General features: G+C 38.5%; 1 protein-coding gene across 2 annotated transcripts in view; it reads right to left on the reverse strand.

Annotated features, from left to right (window-relative positions):
- LOC129775969 (uncharacterized) overlaps positions 1-15,683 on the reverse strand; it is a 36,017-nt gene extending 20,334 nt beyond the window's left edge. For both annotated transcript variants that reach the window (XM_055781284.1, XM_055781275.1), the window contains exon 1: positions 15,154-15,683. The gene's annotated coding sequence lies outside the window, so the exon portion shown is untranslated. The remainder of the gene's footprint in view (positions 1-15,153) is intronic.
- Positions 15,684-16,454: the final 771 nt, after the last annotated feature.

A 16,454-nucleotide genomic window follows, 5' to 3' on the forward strand; every position in this document is an offset into this window, starting at 1 on the left:
AACAGAAAATAGACGAATCTTCTGTGATTGTAAATGGCTCGACATACAATGTGTCAACATGTAAGTAGTGAACATAATTAGAACAATTCACTGTATATTATGTATATATACTGCGTCGTTTATCCGATACGATAATGATATCACATTATCGAGAATAGATAATCAAACAAGTCACATATAGTTATATATACTCGACATAACGTATGTGGGTTGGATACCAAGCATTTTTCAATCTACTCAATGTATTGAAAATCTGACATAAAGTTTACAATAAAAAGCGAAATCATTCATCGTAATAAACTTTCATGTGTAGCTTCAAAATGTTGAAATATAGTTTTCAATTATGCTAAATTTCGTGGTGGATTCTCCCTTCACTCATTAATCCCTTAGTCTACGGTTCAATTTTTAAAGGAGCAGTCCAAATGCAAACGCTTCGATGGGCCACGCATCGAGTAATTTCACTATGTATTCTGCTGAGCGTCCTTGCACCCATGTATGCACCACGAGTGAAACTCGACGTTGTAGCCGCGAAAGGGTTAAAGATAGCGCCCCAGACGACTATCCAAGTGTTTACGGTAGTCTATACACAGAAGCAAATTATATTTATACTACTGTTTTTTCACATCTTTTCGATCTCGAAGATGTCGACTCGTTTGTACTCGGAACAGAAGAAGCAGCCGGTTTGACGTCACCAACCTCGTGAAATGTGTATCAGCTGTTGATGAACTGTTGATATAAAAAAAAGATTCGCTGTGTGTAAGTTACGTATGTTGCGAGAGAAAGGTCGCGGGTATTGAAGGAAACACATTTGATTTGTTCTTTGGCAATAACAGAAACAACTGAGGGGTACTTTAACTATAACTGTTCCATTGTTCTGAAAACTGATACATTATGTCGGATAGTTACTAATAATTCAATTGGATCTCATTTTGCCTGATCACCGCACGATATTTATAGAGGAAGAGAAATATACAGCCATTCCATGCCAAACCGATACAGTGGTTCTCAGATTTTCGTGAAAAGTGGTAGTTTTGTTCCTTTTCGCAAAATATTAGAGCCGTATTTTTTCATTTTTTCATTAGGGTGTCCATTTTCATTTTAGGGCGGTCCGAAATCAACTTTTACCCTCTTTTCCAAAAATGACTTTTTTCGAAAATTCATAACTTTTGAACTACTGGACCGACTCAGATGATCGACACAAAAACAAATTAAAGCCAATTAACTAGCATTTTCTTTATTTTATCTGCAAAAAATTATGATTTCGTTTTCGTAATTTTTGGTTGCATTTGTTTTTTATTGTATCGGCTTTGGACTAGAGGGCGCTATACTGACTACGTCTTTGATTTTTATATGGGGGTAGTCACTCTACGAAATTGAAAATGAGGAATGTAACGATTCATCACGCGATTCCAAACGCATATTACGCAATGAAGTTTTCGAATTTTGTTGTTGAATAATAATTATAAATTAGAGTGGAATGCACGTCTGATTATGTAGACACGTTATCTAATAATGAACTTCTGAGTGTTCAGAAAATTGTTTTTTTAATCCCATTTGTTTATTTATTTATGCTCATTAGCATTTTAGTTGTAACAGAGCCGAATTTTAATTGTGTGCATGTCACATGTTTTTGTCGTATCTATAAATAGTACATTACAAAGTTGCCATCTTAGGCGTAAGAGTATTCCTTCTGTTCTTCCATTGTTTATTTAGACCACCGGACAACGGAGACAGTTGATATGATCATTGTTGTGTTATTAATAGAACAAGCTGATATTTCTTGCAGAGCAGAGCAGTTTTATGGATGAATCGATCTTATCTCGGCCTTCATCGCTGATGATTGTTGCGTGGACGTTATTACTCTGTAACAACACAAAGATGGTCAATTGAGAGCCCTGAGTTTTGAACTAACGATCGATCGCCTACAATGCGAACGCGCAACCAATGTGGCTACGAAGGCCCCCCAGAAAATTGTTGGAAAGTATTAATTTTTCACTGAAATGCGGTTGACCCAATCTCGCCCCTTAGAAGGGGTGACGATGGGTCAACGTTCCAGATAATTTGACAACATGTAAGTGTCTTGAATAATTATTTGAGTTACGAAAATAGTATCAATCCGCCTAGAAGTGCGATGGAAATGATAACCTTTTGAAAATTCTTAATTCTTCCGTCGACGATGTCTCCTGCCGTGATGCTGGTTCCTGGAGGGATATCAAGCTTCTCTCGTCGCATTCGCCCTCAAACATTCCTCGATTCCTCTGTTCTCAATTTTTTCTGGTGAACTTGGAGCATGTGAGATGCTCTTCAGTAGCGACTTCTTCTTTTTAAATGGCACCAACGTTCATAGAGAAACTTCGACGTCTCAACGTTGTATTACTTACGTCACTTTTATTAGTACAGACAAACTTGCCCTCATGTGGGTGAAAGGGACCGCACAAAAAAAAATCGCAAAAATCGCACTAAACATCACCAGTAGCAGTGAACTACTTATGTGAGTAAAAGATTTGTTACTTAGAAGCATATATTTTTTGGATAGAATTCATTGTAGTTTTGAGCTACTAATAGGAAAAGGCTGCTTCAAAAATCTAGTTCCAAGCAACGTCCGAACAGCTACACAATTTGAAAAAAAAACTTTTTTTATGCTGTGGATCTTCTTCTTCTTCAATGGCACTAACGTTCCTAGAGGAACTTCGCCGTCTCAACGTAGTATTACTTCATTTTTATTAGTACTTAGTTGAGATTTCTATGCCAAATAACACGCCTTGAATGCATTCTGAGTGGCAAGCTCTAGAATACGCGTGATCACAGTGCAAGTCGGAGGAAATTTCTTTGACGAAAAATTCCCCCGACCAGAACGGGAATCGAACCCGAACACCCGGCATGTTAGTTATGACGCTAACCACTCGGCCAAGGGAGCAGGCTGTGGATACGGACCGCATAAAAAAAGTTTCCTTAAGAGTATAACCCAAATCATAATGATTCCATTCGTGATCAACATTCGATATCCTTTTATCACTTTAATAAGCGGCCTATTCACTTGCGCAGATCATAAAATCAACTCTTCGATCCTTCCAATAAGCTCCTACTGACTAAGCCCTATTCATGAAATCATGCCATGACTTTCCGGATTTTAAGAATTGATGCCAAATTACCACGGTGTTTTTGATGCAAAAATAGCAGTAAATGATTCTGAAGTACTTTGTTGCACTTCTGACTGTTCATTCTGGTTAATAAAAGCTATCTGAACCAGGCCTTTTTGGAAATAGTCTCCTCAAACCATCAAATTGCCGCCTGCAAAGTTACGAGTTGAAAAATGACATGACACGAAATCCTTCCAGTATGAAAAAATTCTATTCAAGTTGAATTTCTTTTCATCTGAGAAGTTCGCCTGAAATAGTAAAGCCCATGGGATAAGCTTCCACATTAGTTTTTGGACTCGCGGCTTTGGAGATAGGATTTTTATCGTTTGGGGAGAATTTTCTCAAAAAGGCATGGCTTAGATAACTCACCGTCAAAACGAATGAACAGTCAGAAGTGCAACGAAGTACTTCAGAATTATTTACTGTTGTTTTTGCATTAAAACAATGTGATAATTTGGTAATTTGGCATCAATTTATAAAATCCGGTAGGTCATGGCATAGTTTAATGAATAGGGGCTTCAGATTCCGGTCAGCTTGTTTACCAGATCAAAAACCTACCAAAAACTTATGAGGAGTTTTCGTACGAATAGTAGATGCAGTTTACAAGCAGTATGAGTGATTTTAAGAGCTTAAACGAGCAGTATCCTCTGCGTAGAACGAGATACATACTATAACATAGCACAGCTTGGTCAAAACAACCCCGAACGGGTTATTTGAACTGATTGAAAACTGAAGATGATCTACGAATTAGAAACTTATTGTGATTCATGTGAAATTGTCATTAATGTTGTAAAGGAGTGAGAGTTTTTCCATCTGGTTCTATTGTTATGAAACAATGAAATTTTAGTTTTTTGAATATTTTGCGCCTGAACACAACAATAAAGTTCAAATGACCAGTCTTATAAATGAAGATAATTATTATATCCTTCACTATATACTTCAAATGAGTGTGCAGGAAAAATTAGTGGTTCTATTGTTGTGAAACGCAGTGTTGAGCGATGAAATACATATCAAAGATAGAAAAAAAAAATTACCGATGATTTCACTTTTTTTTCTCCAAATACTGTACAAAAAAAAACGCACGAGATTTTTGATGCATTTTTTGTGCGATCGCACAAAAAAAATCGCATTAAGAAAACCACACAAAAACAAGTTTTACTGTACTTAGATGAGATTTGTATGCCAAATAACATGTTTTGAATGCATACTGAGTGGCAAGCTCTAGAATACCCGTGAGCGCAGTGCAAGTCTGATAAAATTTCTTTGATGAAAAATTGTAAGGGGTTGTATCTAGGACACGACCGCATTTTCGACGTAGAACCTCGGAATTATATTATTCAATTCGCTTGTATCGACGTGGGACTATGTCTAACCTTCCAATATAGGGGTCTATTTCAAATTTTCGAGTGGAAAAAGTGTAAGGTTTCTCTACCGAGATTTGAAAGCATACTTCCATGAAAGATACGTTGTATTTAAATGAATGCAGTGTATGTCCGTATTCCAAAATTCTGGATACTCTTCCATATCCGCACTAGCACAAAATTTTTCGTGTGCTGCTGACAACTATGTGTGTGAAATCAACATTAGGTATGAGTGATTTCCGCTCGTTGTGTTGTACTTACTTACTCCTCGCTCGCAACTGTGATTTCATTTCATTCCATAAGTGGAAAGAAACTCTACTCCATCTTCTTCTTCCCTTGTCTTTCCCGACAGGGAAAGATCCATTCTCGCTCGATGTTCGACAGCAACGATTAGGGATTGTTAACCGGTTTTACCGTTACCGGTTTTACCGACAATACCGGGCCATTTTCCATTATCGAATTACCGGTAATTTTACAATCAATAACCGATAATTTCGGTAATTTTTATTTTTACACTATAAATAATATTTGCCTTTATGTCGCTTTGAAATATTACTCGGGAATCAAATAAAATCGAAAAAAAAACACCGATTCTAAGTCCTCTGGACTTCAGTTCAAAAATCGCTACTCGATCTGAAAACGAAACACAAGATTAGCTTCAGTGATGAAGAACTGACAGCGATGGAGGAATTGGTTGATGCCCTCGAACCAGTTCTGGTCGCTGTTGAACCCTTAATGAAACTGATGTCAGATTGCAATTTATACTAGAGCAGCTATCGGAGCAACCATCAGAAATTTCGAAGCAGCTGCTTGAAGTCCTGATTGGAAGGAGTGCAGAAAAACGTTTCGTATATGCAGATTTGTTCCCGTATGTGAATAATCATTCTGCTCGTGGTCGTAACACAATTCATGATGATTTTTGCGTCTTCTAACAAATGTCACGGACTGCATTGATCAAACAGGCATTTGAAATTGTTCCTGACTAAATCAAATTTGACGATGATGATATTGATTCAGTAGCTGGACAACAGGAGGAAAAAAATCTGCGAAACCTGCAGAACAGTTGAGCATCAACTTGAACGACGATTGCAACAATCAAAAGATTCAACGTCCAGTCCAAGTTCAAACTCAATAAACGGATTGATGAAAACCCTCGGACAAGAGTTATGGTGTAGAGGGCATCAGAGGCAAATACATGACAATCAGGGTTGCCACATTTCATTCTGTATTTTTTTTTTTTTTTTGTAAAATTCTGTATACCTGTATTCTTAGCAAAAGAAATCTGTATAAAAAATCTTTATCGAAAAATTGAGGAAAAAAAATAACATTGAGGTTTATTTTCATTTTGAATTTATTTTTATTATTTTATGGGTTGTTGAAGTCGTATCAATGCAACAATATCATCATAAAAAAATCATAAAAAGGTTCTATCCTTCTAATCCTCTGAATTTTATGTTGTTTATACATGGTTCTGTTGAACTTTGCTTTAAAACTTTTCGCCAATTTCATCCTTGAAGCTCCTCCTTGAGCCGATACATAGTTTTTCGCTTTCAAAATAGAGTCTGTAATTGTGGGGGCAAACCGATTTCCGGTCTTTGTTTCGTTGGCATTGTAAAGCGAAAATACTCGCTCTACAGACGCTAATGAATGTTATCAAAAAGGCGCCTTTTGACATCCAACAGCTGGGACCAATTCGTTCATTACCCAAGCGTTGTCTATTACTTCAACAAATTGAGGAATTTGGCGTATCAAATCATTAAGTTTTGGTAGTTTGACGAATATTGGAGGGGTTTATCAAGGCCGCAGTTTTGATAACCGGATCGCTGAAATCAAATTTGAAATTTCTTTGAAATCTGTTTCACGAGTTCAATACAGAAATTACAACAAATCGAATTAAAGTTCAGCTTCCTAGCTGCATCCAATACTTTTTCAGCTTCTTCACGATACCAACGTAAACATCCTCAGGCTTCTTCAGAAAGTGTTCAAAATCTTTCACATCATGTTCAGCTTTAGCGAATCGTTGCACGTAGCTCTCAAAACATAAGATACCCGACATGATCAACAATAACATATTTGTCTCATTATAAAGCTCGCAAAATTGAGAGCTTTCTGATTGAAAAGGGCAATTGACTTCATTGATGAGCGATAGAACAATGTTTAGCAACAGCATAATCGATTTAGTCATAGGGTCGTTTAAATGAATCAATATATGGTGGATTGATTATGATCATACTTAACTTGGAACGAAAAGAATAGTTTATGCTCTTCGAATCGTTCAAGATTTTGCTTAACAACTGCCTCCAACGAAAGCCATATTTCTGCGTTGTGTTCTACTTTTTTGTAAATCAAGGCATCAATGTATGCGCTGTAATAAATTCAATATTTAAAATTAAATTTAATTTTTTTTGCAAATTCTGTATTCTTGCTGAAAATCTGTAATTCTGTATATATTCTGGAATTTGGCGCGAAATCTGTAAAATACAGAATATTCTGTATATGTGGCAACACGAAAGACAATGGTATTCGATACTCTTCGTACTGTACGCCCACCATAATTGGACTCTGAACGGGCATTTTCCTCTTTTGGAAATTTTGTTAATGAGTTCCGATCTAGATTAGAATACAACCAAATTAACATTCTCTGCGTCCTTAAGTATCACTTTAACACTAGGTTTACACGTCATTTTGACGCATTTCTAATTTTATATGGAAAATAACAAAAATCGGCTGCATTTATATTCCATCTCCACATATTCTACTTTTATGCATTAATCGAGGTAAATATATATTAATGTCCATTTTCTTTTTTCTTCCTTCAAATTGACACGTGTTCGTAGAGATAGGTATATAATGAACGTTCGTAAACCTAGTGTTAATCAGCAAAAACTTGCAAAATGTTTATTTGTAAACTAATCATTATAAATAAAAGCCGTTTCTTCAAGTAAATGGTTTATTTTGAAGTATGTTTTTTACCGATAATTTACCGGTTTTACCGGTAATGAAATTTTCATTACCGAATAACCGGTTATTGAAATTTTGGCACGGTAATGCAATCCCTAGCAACGATGTTACTCCGATGATCACCAAACGAGAAGTGGTTTGGGTTCAAATCGTGGATGGCTTATTTATACCAAATAAGTTGGAAACGGGCAGAAACGAATGTATTAGTTGTTCGTTATTGACGGTACGGGTGAGGGAAGCACACAAATCGGCAGATCAAATGTATGGGAAAATGAAAATGCTTCTAGTTTTCATTAATTAAAAAAGCTTAGGGATTAGGGAATCGTAATTTATGACATATCAAACAAATCTTAGAGGATTTCCAATTCGATTGGTATGCAAATCATCAGAATCCATTAAATCCACGGATTGAATCGGTACCAAAGAATCGATCTTTTAAAAATCAAAAGCTTTTTTCCAATTTATCTGCTTATTCTGAAGAAATGTCGTCTATTCTTTAAACAGGGAATACGAATTACATATTTCGAATAGTTCTATACAAACATCAAAAGCATTTTGTTTAGTTCCTCAGCATGACGGCCACAAAAAAAAATTAAGTAAAAGTAAAACATACTCCCCTGATCCGTCGGCCAAGAAGCGGCTGGCGAACAATTGATATGCTGTTCTTGAGAATAGTGACGAACCAAAATTAGAAAAAAAGAAGAGACTGCCGCCGATCTATGTGAAAGGCTTCATGCTCGAATTGCCTTTTTCATCGAGGTGTTGAGGTACACCATCCGCCGTAGTGCGGAGGGCTTCAAGTTTATGGTTTCTGCCATGAGTCACTACAAGGCCGTGTTGGAGATACTGAAACAGCGGAACTGTGAGTATTTCTCTCACGATATCCAGGCCGAGCAACCGTTCAAGGTGGTGCTCCGCGGTCTCCACGATATGGACTCTAAAGAATTATCGGCTGAACTCGAGAAAAACGGAAACAAGCCAGTTCAAATTTATAGAATGAAGCGGCACGACCAAACCCGGACGTACCGTGACCAACTTTATCTCGTCCATTTCGCCAAGAACTCGACATGCCTGAAGGACCTCCAGAATATTCGGGAGCTGTTCCATATCGTGGTTGTGTGGGATCGCTACAGACGGGTCCACAGAGACGTTACTCAATGCTCGAATTGTTTTCATGTTTGGACATGGCACACGAAACTGCCACATCGCATCCCGCTGCGTTAATTGCGGCAAAACACACGACGCTGATGCATGTGAACATATGGAGGACGGTGTCCCTGTCTGCGCCAACTGCGGAGCTGGTCACAAACCTACCAGCAGTGCGTGTTCGAGGAGGGCAGAGTACATTGAGATCCGAAAGCGTGCTTCCGTCAATAACCAACCAGGACGAAAGCGCAACCCACGTCCACCAGCAGTCAACGATGTGCAATGTTCAGTGCTTCAACAACGCCGTGCAGCTCCAAATCTGCCCCCTCTTCCACTCAACAATGTACGAAACCGTGGTGAGCCCACCGCCCTCACCGCAAGCAACCAAGTGGTCCTTAGCGGTTCTTCAGAACAACATCGGCTCATGGACGCAGCGTCGCAGCAGAATCAAACCCCCCTCCCGGGTCTGTCGTACTCACGTGTAACATCCGGCACGACCGCCGAGGGCGTACCTTTGAATGATAAGGAGCTCGCTCTGCTAGTCTCCGAGGTCATCAGGATTCAACGCACATGCAAGACATTGAATGAACAGCTTGAGGCTGTTCTCGCCCTCGTCACCAACTATGGACCGTAACATCTTACGCATAGAAAACTGGAACGCTCTCTCGCTCAAGAGTAAAGCCGTTGAGCTCGTTGACTTTCTCAACGAGCACGAATTAGACGTAGTTATTATCACGAAAACTCACTTCAAACCCGATATAAATGTCTTCCTTCCTGATTTCCGCCTCGTGAGGCTCGATAGAACCAGCTTTGTGGATGGTAGCGTGGCCATCGCACTCAGAAGAAATATTTGCTGTCAGCTGCTTCCAAGCTTCGAGCTGAAGATCATCGAGGCCGGTGGGGTGGAAGTTTCAACGTCAGTCGGTCCCATTACTATAGTCGCAGCTTACTGCCCCAAACAAACAAATATATGGGACGACTCAGCAGCATTTCTTCATCGGTGGCGACCTAAATGCGAAGCATCAAGCGTGGGGCAACACCCGCTGTAACCGAAACGGTATGATCCTGCACGATGAATTCCAAGAAGCAGAGTACACCATTCTAAGCCCAGATGGTCCCACCCGGTTGAGCCGATCCGGTATCCACGCGACCATCGACAAATTTATCACAAACACAACAAATATCTCAGAGCTTGTCGTCGACCAAGAGCTCAGCTCTGATCACTATCAGGTGGCGATTGAAGTAAGCTCCTCCGTCAACAGATTCCATGCTTCGAGACGCAACTACCACCGCGACGACTGGTCATAGTTCCAGCAGTGCGTCAACACCGATATAGACTATGACATTGTACCCGATTCAACCACCGACATCAACCGTTTCTTGCAGGCCATCGATGGGGCGATCTCCCGGGCCAGAAACCGACACGTTCCGGCTTCAAGAGTGGTTAGTAACTCCCTGAATCTAGACAGGGTAACTAAAAATTTAATTAGACTCCGCAACACTATCCGTCGCCAGTATCAACGTACTGATCTTCTCCACCTGAAGGCTAATTGCAATCGTCTAAAGAAAATCATAAATGCCAGGATTGTGGATCTCAGGAATAAACAATTCTTAGATCATCTTCACTCACTCCCAGATTGCGCAAAAGCGTTTTGGAAAACTGCTAAGATCCTTAAAAATAAACCGCGACTCATTCCTCCACTCAAATCACCGGATTCGTTCCCGTCTCTGCTAATTACATCTGTCGAAAAAGCAAATGCGCTTGGTCAACACTTCGTGGATTCTCACAATCTTGGTCGCTCAATGGAGAGTCCAATAACATCTTCCTCCGTCAGCAGTTTGGGTTCAGGAAAGCTCACTCCACTATCAGCCAGCTTGCGCGTGTCACGAACATCATCAGGCGGAACAAGTCCGTGTCCAAAACATCTGCCATAGCATTGTTGGACGTCGAAAAGGCGTTCGACAATGTCTGGCACAATGGTCTTGTATTCAAGCTACGACGTTTCAACTTCTCGATCTTCCTTATCAAGTTCATCGGAAACTATCTCTCGGACAGGACTTCCCGGTCTCTCTAAACAACATGCTTTCCGATATGTTCAACGAGTGTCGAGTGATACGCCCGCTAACTAACAATTCGCGGACAGGCCTGGATGTTTTTTCTGACTATTTAAAATCATGGAAGATATGCATCAACGCGGCGAAAACACAAACCATGATAATTCCACACTCCAAATCACCACTACTTGTTCCGCCTAATGACGTGAAAGTCCACATCAACAGTACTTCCATAAATTGGTCAAATGATGTAGTCTACCTGGGTCTCACCCTGGACAGGAATCTCAACTTCGCTTCCCATGTGAACAAAACATCCACGAAGTGTTCCAAGCTTATTAAGTCGCTATACCCGCTCATCAATCGAAAGTCTACTTTAACGCAGAAAAATAAACTTGCGATATACAAACAGATCATTTCACCGTTGATTGAATATGTTCTGCCAATCTGGGAGGGTTGTGCCAATAGCCACCGCCGTAAACTTCAGGTCATCCAAAACAAGATCCTTCGAATAATCCTGGACAGTCCACCTAGGACACGAAATTCCGAGATCCGCCGGTTGTCTGGTCTTCAGGTGCTAGAAGAGCGAAAAAATCAAATCCTGACTAGATTCAAGGAGTCTTGCCAGCGGTCTCCGCACGCATTCATCCGGAAGCTAGTCCCATAGTTTTATTTATTTTTGTAGTTAGGTAGGCTATAAATTTTTGCCCAATTAAAATTTTTATATTTCCCTCCTTCCGGGTTCAAATGTAAATTAGATTACAAGCTAATCTAGACTGGCAATATTAACAGAGCGGGCTTATGTTGAGAAGAGCGCAAAACAGAGATAAGAGTGTGTATATTTAGTTGCTTCAAGCCATCGATATATGGATATTTGTGTGCGTACGTGCGTGCTTCATAACCCGTACGTAAAAATAGTGCATCTTCGCTACGCTGAAACCCCATTTGTAATGAGAAATATAAACAAGGAGGGAAGATAGCGGGAGGGAATTCTTTACGCTAGGGTAGGCTAAATGATCTTGGTTTGTTCGATTTGGGGTGTTTTTACGCAACTAGTAAATGCAAATCGATTTTTCTTCATGAAAATCACACATAATCGATACGAGTTTGGGTTTGTTGAAAAATTCCAAGTCTCTACTTGGTGTCCAAATTATCAAATTTTTATGTTTCTTAACGATTTTTCTTAAAGAGGAATTAGGATCATGGTTTGACCACCTCTGATCATGTCCAAAAAATTATCATGGTTTGTCCGCTTTTAGAAATCACCATTTTTGAATGAAAACATTCGAATTCTCAAATACATGTTGCATTTATCATTGCTTGAGTTTACTGTCATCATATTGATTCATTCATAATTTAGGCTTTCTTCAGAAAATTGCGTTTCTTGGGCATTTTAACCCGTTTTATGCCAAGTGTTCGAAAAAACGAACAGTTACTTCGATAATTTTTCATGGCTTTGGAAAGCAACTCTATGGTAAGGCTTTGGCATCAAATGATAGCTTAATCTATTAGCTACCACTTACTACCAATTTCATTCAAATTTGTATCACTTTATTGGGCATAAAAATCGATTCAAAGCAACTATGTGCGGAAAGTACATAACCTCACATAACCTAACAAAAAACAAAGCCTTACCAAATATGAAAATATGTAAACTTTTCTAGAATATTACTTTGATAAAAGATCACACATTGTGATGTAGGAATAAAAGCATTGGATTGAACCTCATACAGGAACAAAAACGTGAGTTTTGGCCAATGTTTTTGTTTGGCGCTTTTTTGATTTTTTGTCATTTTCCGGGAAACGGAAGAACGGAAAAAAATAATTCTTGAAGATTGGGATTTCTGTAACGTCAATAATCAAAATCCCACCAATGGATCTCGTTAAAAAAATAATTTTTACAGCTTGGTCGTTAATGGGTTAAAAGTGTTACCCTCAAACACACTCAACACAGAGAAACTTTATTTCTGCTATGCGCGAAGGACACAATAAACAAACTGCAGCGCGCCAAGCGGTTACCATACAAATCATGTGGACAAAATAACATTATTGAATTGGACAACTCATGATTCGAATTGAGTTAATCTAAATGCGTTAATTTAATGGTTTAGCCATGTAAATCTGATACAAATGGTGTGCAAGTATGATGTTTACAATATTTGTAAGTGTTATAATCCAGAAAAGGTCTGAATACGTGCCAAATAATCATCTGGTCAACGATTAAAAGTTAGCTCGTATGAGGGGCGCATTGACACCAATAGAAGGTGTATTTTATGATCCTTTAAAATATGTGATTCCGTAAAAATATAGTATAAAACTACTGTAAATTATGAAAAAGACAATTTTATTTATATGTTTTAAAAAACATTCGAATACCTTATTCGACACAGGAGCGCTGAATTAGAGCATTCAAAAAAGTGGGCAAACCATGATCATACTTTCGACTGGACAAAATCATTTATCTTATTAGTAATGAATCTCTGCTGAGGCAAATGTTCAGCCTTTTTCCAAGCAATTAAAATGGTTTGTTTCCAACCATCATAAAGGCTTCGTAGGTGCCTTTGACATTGCATCAATGCATTGAACTAACGCTATGGTGAAGCAGGTGTGAAAGTTATGCACCAAAACATTATTTGGGGAATACCAAGTTATCCAATGAGTTATAATAAGTCATTAATTTATTTGGGTTCGCGTACAGATAAATTTTATTTCGCTTATTTAGTCACCAAGTAAATGTCGTTCTGGAATTTTGTATGTGATTGGGTTTCGCTTGCCAGTGACAAAAATGTCTCCACTAGGGATGACAGTTGCGCTTATCTCGAGCATGTATTGTTCTGCGAGCACAAGAATGAATCATCAAACAATTATCGTGAAATGATTCTACAATAAAAAGAACCATTTGAGGGCGACCAAACTGGTAGAATGGTTATTTCAAAATTTTCGTAGCATTATAAAATAATATCCGCAGTTATAAATAAGCGACTTGAATTAAACTACAGCGTAGTTCTACGTGAACAATGTGGACGTGTCTTGAACACAACCTCCTACATTTTTTTAAATATTTTCACGTTCCTGTCTTAAGCAAAAAAAATTCTAGATAAATTTTCTTGTCTAATAGTATGTAACCCAACATATGTCGCAATAACGATTTTGAGTAATATGCGCTTGAAAACTCTTAATGAATCGTTTCATTTTTCGTAGAGTGACTCTCCTATATACAAATCAAAGACATTGTCCTATATCAAAAGTGGATGAATATTCCTTCCTAATATACCAAAAAACTTGTAGATAACGGCTAAAGACAGCTAAAGATAGTTGGATACCATACTCATGACGAAATTCAGAAATTGATCAACGCCTTAGACATCGAGTTGAGAATTCAACAAGCGTACGAATATGAGTTCGAGTCAATTTTCATACATTCGCCATTCTTAGAGGAATAAAAACCATTATTCTGAAAACAGATGGCAAGCTTTTTAACTCTCATATGACACTATGACTTTATCTGAATAGAATTTTTCGAAACCTTGTTTTCGTCTTTTACAAGAAGGGAGAGGAGACCTGCATGGTGGCGACGATTTCGCGTTATTTTTCCCAAATCAAATTAGTACTCCATGTAAATTAAAATTATTTTTGCTTGAAAGTAGTGAAAAAATATGAAAAAAATTGTGTCTAAAGATAATTTAATATTATAACGGTAAGTTTTGGTGAGAATATCTGGAAATTCATAGAAAATAGTTTAAATTAGGGTCAGAACAACGTACTTCTAGTAGGTAAATAACGCCAAGAAAAAAAAAATCATACAAATGTTAGCAGTTTAAAACTCATACAAACTATATCGTATCCAGATGTCGACACCATTCCGTCGTCAACGCGAATTGATATTAATCCTAGTTTCATGCAAGGCGGGTAGGCGGGCAGATAGTGATAGGCAAAATATGGTCAGGAACATATTTACCCTGAGGCTTGAGGGACAACAGATTGCATCAATGCGAGTATTATCAATTGTTGTGCAACACAAGCTCTACTGTATTCTGGATAAACATTACATGTCGTATTGTCATTCACGAAAAGATTAAAATGGTTAGCATCCGAGGTCATTGCGTCGCACACATGCTTTTGAGAATGATTTTATGTCTACACCTTTTCCGCACATAAGAAACATGAGAAGATGTTATTGAGGTTATGTTGAATACTATCTTCTATTATTGTTTTGAGGTGTTATGGACATCTGAAGTGTCCATAACAGAATCCCTATAGAACACTCTACTGATCACCTACAAATTCATCAATGTTGATTTAAATATCTTTATAAATAACACACACGGAAAAAGAAATCGTTTTGTTTATTGCCCTTTATTTGGCAGCTCACCCACGTTGTCCAACATTACATTACAGTCAGTCCTGTCCAACCACACTACAGCAAAAATATATACACTAGCTACTAGCATTTATATTACAAATAACATTTTACCACGCTAAACCAAACTCACATGGAAATGCTTTTCCTTCAAAACACCACGCCACGTTTTGGCAAAAGAGAATGTATCATGCGGACACTACACACCATTCTCTGAACCGTTTATTTAGTGCTTCTTCACAACACAGCTTGCTTCGGGTTGTCCACCGAATGCATTTATTCTATATCACCATGAAAATTTTTGTTTCCACATTGCCTTTGTTATTTCCACTAAATTCAATGCAAACTGCAGCTGATCGTTCCGCTTTTTGATATTCTTTCTATTTCACACACATCAACAGTGAGGCAAAATCCAACAAGACGTCTGAATTCAATATTTTCGACTTCGAACATAGCACTGTGAGACGTCCACTGGTATTAATTTACTTTTCACCAATCATATCACCGCTGTTTCATTGCAAAATCCGGGATAAATATTTGCAATTGGTTGCGTTATTATGGAAGTAATCCAGAATCTCACATGCCGGAGTTTGAACACCGCAAACCGATTCGCGATAATCACATGGAAAAGTTATCTAATGACAGCGCGAGACAGCAAGCACACTGCCGAATCGCTTGCTGCTGCTACGGCTCGAGTCGTTGCAAAACAGAGTCGAACTAAGAACTGGTTGACACAGTGCAATGACATTTGGGAAATTCTGCTGCATGGGTTACCTTTAGGCTATGTTCTCATTGCAGCGGGGCATCAGCGAGGCTTGAGCGGGGCGTGTTTACTTCTCGCCACGATATTTTAATTCACTTGCGTTCCACCGTGCCAACGGAGTGTCTTCTGCGTGTTTGATAGAAATTTTCAATGTGTGTTTCTGAATGAAAGGATGACATTTCTTTTTGACGTAGGACTACGTCTAACCGGAAGATATAGGGGGTGAAATGGAAATCTAGGCACTGAACAAGGAAAAAATGCAAGATTTGGAACGCTTATAACTCGAGCATTTCTCAATAGATCGCAATGGTTTTGGCATCAATTGATAGGAAATATATCTACGCATCTATCATAATGAATAACATTTCATTTTTCTTGAGATAAATAATTGAATAATTGTGAAATATCAAGCATTGTCCAAATGCACTATGTGCCTATTTTTGATTGGTCCATTTTGTGCTCCTCAAATCGTACCGACCAAAACGGGCAACCAGAGCAGCAGCGAAATAGAATGAAGCACCATTGGAAAGGAAAAAGAAAAAAATGAACGAAACATTGGTCGCAGTCTCACACATGCGTAATTCTCGAGCTAGCCAGTCAGCTTAAAAATCCCCGCTCCGCTGCCGTAACGATCATTCTCATTCAAACCGTACACCACATCGGTTCGCATC

Source organism: Toxorhynchites rutilus, chromosome 1 (assembly GCF_029784135.1).
Source record: "Toxorhynchites rutilus septentrionalis strain SRP chromosome 1, ASM2978413v1, whole genome shotgun sequence".
NCBI classification, from domain to species: Eukaryota; Metazoa; Arthropoda; class Insecta; order Diptera; family Culicidae; genus Toxorhynchites; species Toxorhynchites rutilus.